The sequence below is a fragment of the Lotus japonicus genome, chromosome 1, assembly GCF_012489685.1.
Source record: "Lotus japonicus ecotype B-129 chromosome 1, LjGifu_v1.2".
Lineage (NCBI taxonomy): Eukaryota > Viridiplantae > Streptophyta > Magnoliopsida > Fabales > Fabaceae > Lotus > Lotus japonicus.
In genome coordinates this window covers 128,559,496-128,567,623 of record NC_080041.1, presented here as the reverse complement: position 1 = coordinate 128,567,623, position 8,128 = coordinate 128,559,496, and the positions used below count along the sequence as shown (strand labels likewise).

At 36.5% G+C, this 8,128-nt stretch overlaps 1 long non-coding RNA gene across 1 annotated transcript; it reads left to right on the top strand.

The window, feature by feature from the left end:
- The first annotated feature begins 4,316 nt into the window (after positions 1–4,316).
- Positions 4,317–6,797, top strand: LOC130730609 (uncharacterized). The gene is made up of 3 exons (XR_009016392.1): positions 4,317–4,532; positions 4,673–6,428; positions 6,517–6,797. It is a non-coding gene; the product is annotated as an uncharacterized LOC130730609 (long non-coding RNA).
- The last annotated feature ends 1,331 nt before the right edge of the window (positions 6,798–8,128 follow it).

Sequence of the window (8,128 nt, the reverse complement as noted above, 5' to 3'; positions counted from 1 at the left end):
CCTTCTGACTTAAATAATTTATCTTATGTATTTAGCTTGCAATGGAAATACAAGTTTCAGCTCTTGATTCTACAAAGTCACAACAAATCATGTGAAATTCAAAATATTGTGAGTTATTTACTATTTCACTCATTACTTTATATCACTTCAAATCTTCTACTCTTTCTTTTGATCTTCTTATACTAGAAGTGTACTAAGTACTAACTCATTAAACCATAAAAGCATTTCTTTTGTTATTGCTTAATCAATTCATGGTTGCTAGCATCAATTCTACTTTACAAGTATCACTTGACTTAGGAGATTTATGTTCTAACATTGTTCAATGTTATCCCTTAATTATCACTTGCTTTCTTCATATTGTTTTTACCTTAGTTTAATATTTCTTTGGTTATTGTAGGGGCTGTGGATGCTCCAATCATCTACCAAGGTTCAACCTTTGTGTCGTCACTACTCGATTCAAGAAAGGTTCTTCTCAACGATTCAAGTGGCCACCGTATGCATATGGTGTTTGGATTTATCAAATCTAAATCAAAATTACAATTATTTGTTCTTTCACACATGTTTGCCTGGATTTTTAGTTTACATGGATATAACTATTTGTAAGGTTATAATGTATAATGTATTCTGTCATCAAATTTGGATAACTGACCTCATGGGTGTTGTGATTCAATCACTTTTGTTTCACGCAATATTTATAGTAGTAAGGCTGAATACCATGCTTTTGCTTAGAAGCAATGATTGTTAGTTAAGCTATTCTAATTTATTATGCTCGCTTATATTCAAGAATATCATTAGAAATACATATTTGAACGTAAAATTTACTTATCTTTTACAAATAAATATTTACAAATAAATAAATTTATGTATATTAATAATTATTGTTGGTTAAAATCACAGTGATCGTCGTGCAGACCCGTGCAACGGCACGGGTACCTTACTAGTTACATGTAAAAATTGGACAAATCGAACTTTTTTTTGGTCGAAGACAAGTCGAACTCAAAGAAAAGAAAAAGCAGAAAAGTTTAGGTGCTATTGGGCCTTTGGCTAGCTTTTGTTAATTAAAACAAAAGTTGTTATGTTCGAACTCGGGCGCAGCCCTTCAGTGACAAATTGAGTGTCCTTTTGTTGTTGTAGCCCAACAAGAACAACAAAAAGGCCAGTAATGAATTAGTTAATCAAGATTATAAAAAATACAAAAAATGATGGCAAAAATTCAAAATCCAAATGAATATGCTTTCATTTACTTAAAATTTAATTTCAAAAAAAATTACTTAAAATTTCAAAAAATCATAAATAAGCAAATATATCTAATAAATCCAAAAAAAAACTCTTTCCAATTCTTAAAATCTTTGCAAAAGTTAAGCTTAAAAAATTATTTAGAAATTCTGCCAAAAATTCTCTCCTAAGAGTATAAGTGGACACGAGACCGTTCTTATACAAATGGTTAAGCAAACCATGTCTTTCTTCACGTTCACAATCCTTCAAAGCATGACCAAGTGTTTCCTCTTCCAACTAGCATCGTGGAAAGATCTTAGGGTAAACACTATATTTTGTTCCCCATTATTATTATTAATATTATTATTATTAATTTTTTTTTGACATAAACCTATCTGATTCAGGATAACCTGAATTTGTATAATCGGGTTGGCTTCAAAAGGGACGAATATATATAAACATGCGAGAATCGGATGTCCTCATTTGTAGGTTTGATACTCTATTTCCTTTAAACGTTGTGTCTGGGAATCCAATTGCCTTCCACATGTTTACATCTTGCCCAATTCCTATGGGCTATAATCCATTTTCTTGGTAGTCAAGTTGTTGTTGAGTTCTTTGCTAAGTGTAATTAACTGACTATTAATAAATCAGAATCCAAAAAGTACTTGGCTTTGTGTTGGGATTGACTCATTATCTTATCAGTTATTTGAATTTGATTTAAGGGGATTGTGACATTGGGTTAGAGGGATTCTATCTTATGGGTTTAGATAAGACTCTATCTTATCTTATGGGTTAAGATAAAACTCTATCTTATCTAATGGGTTTAGATAAGATGTTTAGATTATCTTATCTTGTAATACTAGAGTTAGTAGTGTCCTATAAATAGATAAGACCTCTAACAATAAAAGTGTGCCATGCGCTAGTGTGCACCAGGTGTGTGCGGAGTGCGCCGCAATTGGGCGGTGTGCAAGTGCGCCGCAATTCAGCGGTGTGCGAGGGTACACAGCAATTGGGCAGTTGAGAGAAATTGCTATTGCAGATGCGTGAGACAATTAGGCAGTTGAGAGAAATTGCTATTGCAAACACAATTGATTATTGAGAATCAATAAAGGGAGCTATAGCTACTCTATAGCCGCAAAGGTAGGCTCAATTGGCCGAACTGCGTGAACAAAGTTTCTGTGTGGTTTATTCGTGCTTTCTCGCTCTATCATACTGTCTGAATCAAGTTGTGCCTCCTTTTTATTCCTCAACAATTGGTATCAGAGCGCCTGGTTCGCGGGACCGAGGCTGGTGTGCTGAAAGTATCCATTGACGGTGTAGTCAGGTGGAGTGTTCCGTTTCTCACGGTGGAGCGAACGGCGGTGCAAGGTTGGATATCTTCCGCTACGGATAAAGGCCATGAGGATTGCAGAAGTCAGTGAGAGGAGAAACTGAAGCAACAGATCATCACAAGGGAGTTTGGAATTCGCCAAGGTGGAGATTGTTGGGAATTGGCTCATTAGGAAAATCTGGGGCCCACAGATTTTATTTTGAGGCCAAATATCTAGTTTATTAGGATTTGATTTAATGGAGAACACAGTCCCGGAAATCAGGATTCAGAAGCTGAGCATTTGATCTTCACGAGGGTTCGAGAATTCGCCAAGGTGGAGATTGTTGGGATTGGCTCATTATCTTATCAGTTATTTGAATTTGATTTAAGGGGATTGTGATATTGGGTTAGAGGGATTCTATCTTATGGGTTTAGATAAGACTCTATCTTATCTTATGGGTTAAGATAAAACTCTATCTTATCTAATGGGTTTAGATAAGATGTTTAGATTATCTTATCTTGTAATACTAGAGTTAGTAGTGTCCTATAAATAGATAAGACCTCTAACAATAAAAGTGTGCCATGCGCTAGTGTGCACCAGGTGTGTGCGGAGTGCGCCGCAATTGGGCGGTGTGCAAGTGCGCCGCAATTCAGCGGTGTGCGAGGGTACACAGCAATTGGGCAGTTGAGAGATACTGCTATTGCAGATGTGTGAGACAATTAGGCAGTTGAGAGAAATTGCTATTGCAAACACAATTGATTATTGAGAATCAATAAAGGGAGCTATAGCTACTCTATAGCCGCAGAGGTAGGCTCAATTGGCCGAACTGCGTGAACAAAGTTTATGTGTGGTTTATTCGTGCTTTCTCGCTCTATCATACTGTCTGAATCAAGTTGTGCCTTTCTTTCTTACGCCAACACTTTGATTACCTTAGCCATGATAGACTATGATTGATTCTTAATTCTCCAACCATGTTTGATGAAAAGTGCATCATTAAAGGCTTTATGCTTCGGAATCATATTCCTCCTCCTTTCTTTTGTGCTACTAAGAGAATTTTATCTTACCCAATGAAATGAACCCTCTATTTTCATTTTACTTTCCCACTATAACTTGTTAATGATAATATCCAAATGATTACAAAAACATATGGGTACTAAAAAAAACCCCATAATATAAGTCATAATACATTGGACCATTGACTTTATCATAATCTTCCACTCACATGATCATAAAAAGAAACTCCTTTCATACCCTGTATTCAATAATAGTGAAAACATGTTTTTTCATTCCGACAAAATTCTAAATATTTACAATAACTTTTGAGTGTTGTTATCTACAACTTTCTTATAAGGGTGCATTTTCAATCTGTTGGGACATTTCGGCTAACTGAAAGTTGAGGATTTATCCCATATGCCAAATATTTGAGTTATGCATAAGATTTTCAATGAATAAACGTTTAGGTGAATTCGACTCCAATCACTACCACATACTATGACATTACTCAAGAACCCTTACATCAATGAGGAAGTATTTTGTCAATATCAACTAAGCAACATGTGTTGGTAGGACTATGCATAAGATAACCCTCCTTTGTTTTTCCATACCATTTTTACTTTTTATTGAATTAGATTTATTAATGAGTAATCCTACATGAGTTGGTTGAGTAGTAGTAGACCACCAACTCCCAATAAAATGCCATGGCTAGAAAGTCCTTTCCATCCTCTCAATAGGGGCAAAATAGTCAACATTGAACTATCCACCCGTTGCATAGAAGAAAAGAAAAATGTATTAAGGAACACACTCCCCCATATCTCTCTCTCTCTCACCCTCCCTTCAGATCCCTTCCATTTCCAAGTTCCAACCCTCTTCCTCTTCTTCTGCGCCTCCACTTTCCCATTTTCACTTCCAGTTTCCTTCACTCAAAAACACACATCTCACAGAGAAGAAGAAGAAGCAGAAGCAGAAGCAGAAGCAGAAGAAGAAAACAAAAATCTCCTACACTAGTTGGTAATTTTCTCCTCTAAACTCCTCAATTTTTTTTTCCATTTCTGTTGATACCCATTACTGAAAGCATGTTTTTTTCTACTCTTCTACGTTCATACTTTAATACTTTCTCTTTTTTCGTTTGTTTATTTCTGTTTTTCCAGTGTTCGAGAATTTTCCGTATTAGGTTTCATTTCGTTTCTGTGAAGAAGATCTGGGTGATCTGAACCACTGAACAACAATCTGGGTGGTTGATTGAATCAACGAGGTTGTTGTGGGGAATCTACTTGTTCAATTTTGGTTCATTTGTGAGTTGTGATCGATTTCTGATACCTTTGTAGTGGATCATCATCATAGAATTGTGATCTGTTTGTGTTATCTATGGAGATGCTTGTTGTGGCACAGCACAGGTCTAAGTCTCAAGGCCATGGTGGATTTGGGTATCCTTCACCTTCAAGGCATTTCAGAGGGATGAATTGTAGGGCTTTTCAAACTGGATCTGGTATTCTACCAACTCCATTGAAATCTTGCACCACACCTGAACCTAAAAAAACATCCTCAGCTTCATCAAAAACAGTTTTAACTACTCCGAACTCGAACCCGCGGACCAAAACCCGTTGCAAAACTACCCCCGGCAGTGCCCCGGTTGCTATCAAAGTGAAAGGCTGTAAGAAGGAGAGAATTTTCTGTGAGAATGTTTGTGATAGGAGCTTTTTGCTATCTGAACTTTGGGCTGGACCTACTTACTCAAATTCACCGCCACCGAGTTCCTTGCCTATCCCGAAATTCTCTGTTAAACCGAAGAGGACTGTTTCCCTTGATCTGCCTAGTTCCTGCCCTAAGATTGAAATGCACCTAATGGCCAAGTCTGCACCTTGCTCCCCTCGCCGGGAGTATTCTCCTTCTGCCAGTGATTTCCTTGCCAATGCTGATTCTGCGACCAAGACTTTGCGTCGCATTCTCAACCTTGACTTGGATGATGATGAATGAAACTCCGTGAGAAGCCGTTTACTGTAAATAAGCCTCTTTTAAATTAAGTTGGGTTAGTTTTAGATTAGATGTGAATAGAGTGACTAAATAAGAGTTATGGTCTGAGTTGGTTTGAGTTTGTGTAGCTTTCAGTAATGGTGGTGACTGCACCTACAATGGTGAAGTGATAATTTATGGCTGTGGTGGGTCGACAATCTCCATCAAAGCTTAAAGCCTTAAACGGTATGTGGGATGTGAGGCTCTTTTGGAGCAGGTTTTGCTATGTGTGACTCATGTGACATGGATGGAAGCTTCTGCTGGGGAAATGGGTGGGAAGCAGAATGATAGCAATGGATCAGAGTTGCATGGAATGGACATGGTTGTCGGTGTTTTATTTCATTTGGCCTGAAGAAGTTATTAGTATTTTAACTGAATCCTGAATTCATGGTATGTAGTTCACAGCATCATCTCCTCGTAGAATGATTAACCTCTTGCCTCAGTACATACTGTAGATTGTAGAGTCCTGCACTTACAAAAACCCTTTTAGAGCTCAATCCTTTTCTTCTTTAGCCTCCTTCAAATTTTAGTTTCTTATTTATAGTCTTCTAGATGATCTACTCTTTACAAGCCAGCAGTTACTACCTTGCCTACTTATCCTTCTTTTCTCCCTTAACCTATCTTTTGTTTCTCTTCTTTTAATTTCTCTTTTCTTTAGCTTATCCCTTCACATCTTTTCTGTTTTTTTACAAAGAAAAGTTGGAAGGGTTTTAGTTATATAATCTTCTGCAGCTGGCTGCTTTAGTTTTCTAGGGTTAATCAGTGTTATGCAACCTGTTAGTTACTACTAGCCCTTTATGATGTTTTCCATACCTTTGGTTAATGCTTCTTTCCTTAGTCTTCACCTGGCTTACTGTCGATGGAGAGTGTTGACCGTGCTATGCCGAAATTAAGGTAAGATCTTGTTTGATGGTAATGCTTCTTCTATATTATTTTCATGCTATTCATTGCAGTTATTGAGGATTGTTTCAATTTGAATCAGGTGCAAGTGAAACTGTACCGAGGCTGCTTCGTTCAAAGACGTGGTCATGGCATGATCATTCAATTTACTGGTTAGATTGCAAGTCTGTTTGTGTTTGTCTTCATGGAAGTTCCTTGTGGTTTGTAAATTTCCTAGTGTTTATTTCTTTGTGCTTCGGTAACTGGTGGAACTTGTAGGATCTGCTGAAATAAATCGTTGTGTACTATTATCTATTATCTATGGACTGTGTTATATCTGAATTAAGAACTAAGTACTTGATTTATGTTACATTTCTTTGAACACCATTGGCTGCATTTTGATAAATGGGTTTTATCTGTTCCATTTAATGTTTAACATAATTGCTATTTACTCTTAAATTGAACTCTTATAGTCTCAATATTGATTGGATCTTGGGTCCAGTATGAAATATTTTGAGCAATGTTTCTCTTACTATACAACCTTTGGTGCAACATTTGCTCCAATTGGAATTCACCGGGTACATATTGATCAAATGGGTTTAAGTTCTACCATGCAAATAACATCCCTAAGTACTTTCCAAGTGCTTATTTGTTCTCCTGTTCGTTTGCTGCCTCTATTCTCTAAGCTTTTAATGGCTATTTTCCGAGTGATGATGTTTGAACATGTCTAAGTGTCAGTGAAACGCTAAATGACACCAAATTGTTTACATAAAACATGTACCAAGTCTAATGAGGTGTTTGGTTATGTGGTGGAAAAACTCATAAACCATAATCACTTGTGAGAAGTTATAGTGTTAGCTTTTGCCTGGATTTACCGTGCTTTGAATTGTGTCCCGAGGGCCGACCACCAATCTAAGTATAGAAGGTGTTCTTTTGCTTTTCTACATCATACCATGTAGTAGTGCTCTATCAAGGTGAAAGTCTCAGAGACTCTGAGCCATTCGCATTTATACCTCACTTCATTTTCACCTCACTTTTTATTTATTTCTCTTCTTTTTCAATTATATTACATATCATATTTCTTGCTTTCTCTCTTTTTTTTCTATCTCATTTTCTCGTGTGAATGAGAAACTTAGGATAATGATTGTATGACTTTACCGAATCCTTGAGGAGAGGATAAAATACAACTGTGTCACGTTTGGAATGGGATGGGCATGAGTATAGAAGTGATAGTTATCTTTTTTGTATGTGTGGATCCACGTTTGCTAGAGGTGAACGTGGGTTTGAAATTCCAAACCGGTCCACGTTTTTGCTAGTTTAAGTGTTTCCCAAGGAGACGTTTGTTTCAAGATTTGAAAAGAGATTCCCGGGAATATGAAGGTTGGGAATGAACATTCCTGCGTTTGTTACAAGATTGAGAACTATGATTCCTGGGTATCAATCATTCCCGGGAATAAAATAACTTCCACAATTCTCATGATTTCCTTTATATTAATTCCCATGAAAAAGGTTGGGAATCTTACATTCCCATGAGAAAGATGAATGTAACTTCTCACTTCTCCCACAATTTATCATTTTTACCTCTATTTTTAATTTTTTTAAATTTTTAAATTAAGAAAATTTTAAAATGTTCCCGGGAATACAAAATACTTACCAAACACATTTATAAAATTTACCCAGGAATAACATACCTAATAATCATATTTCTGGGAATA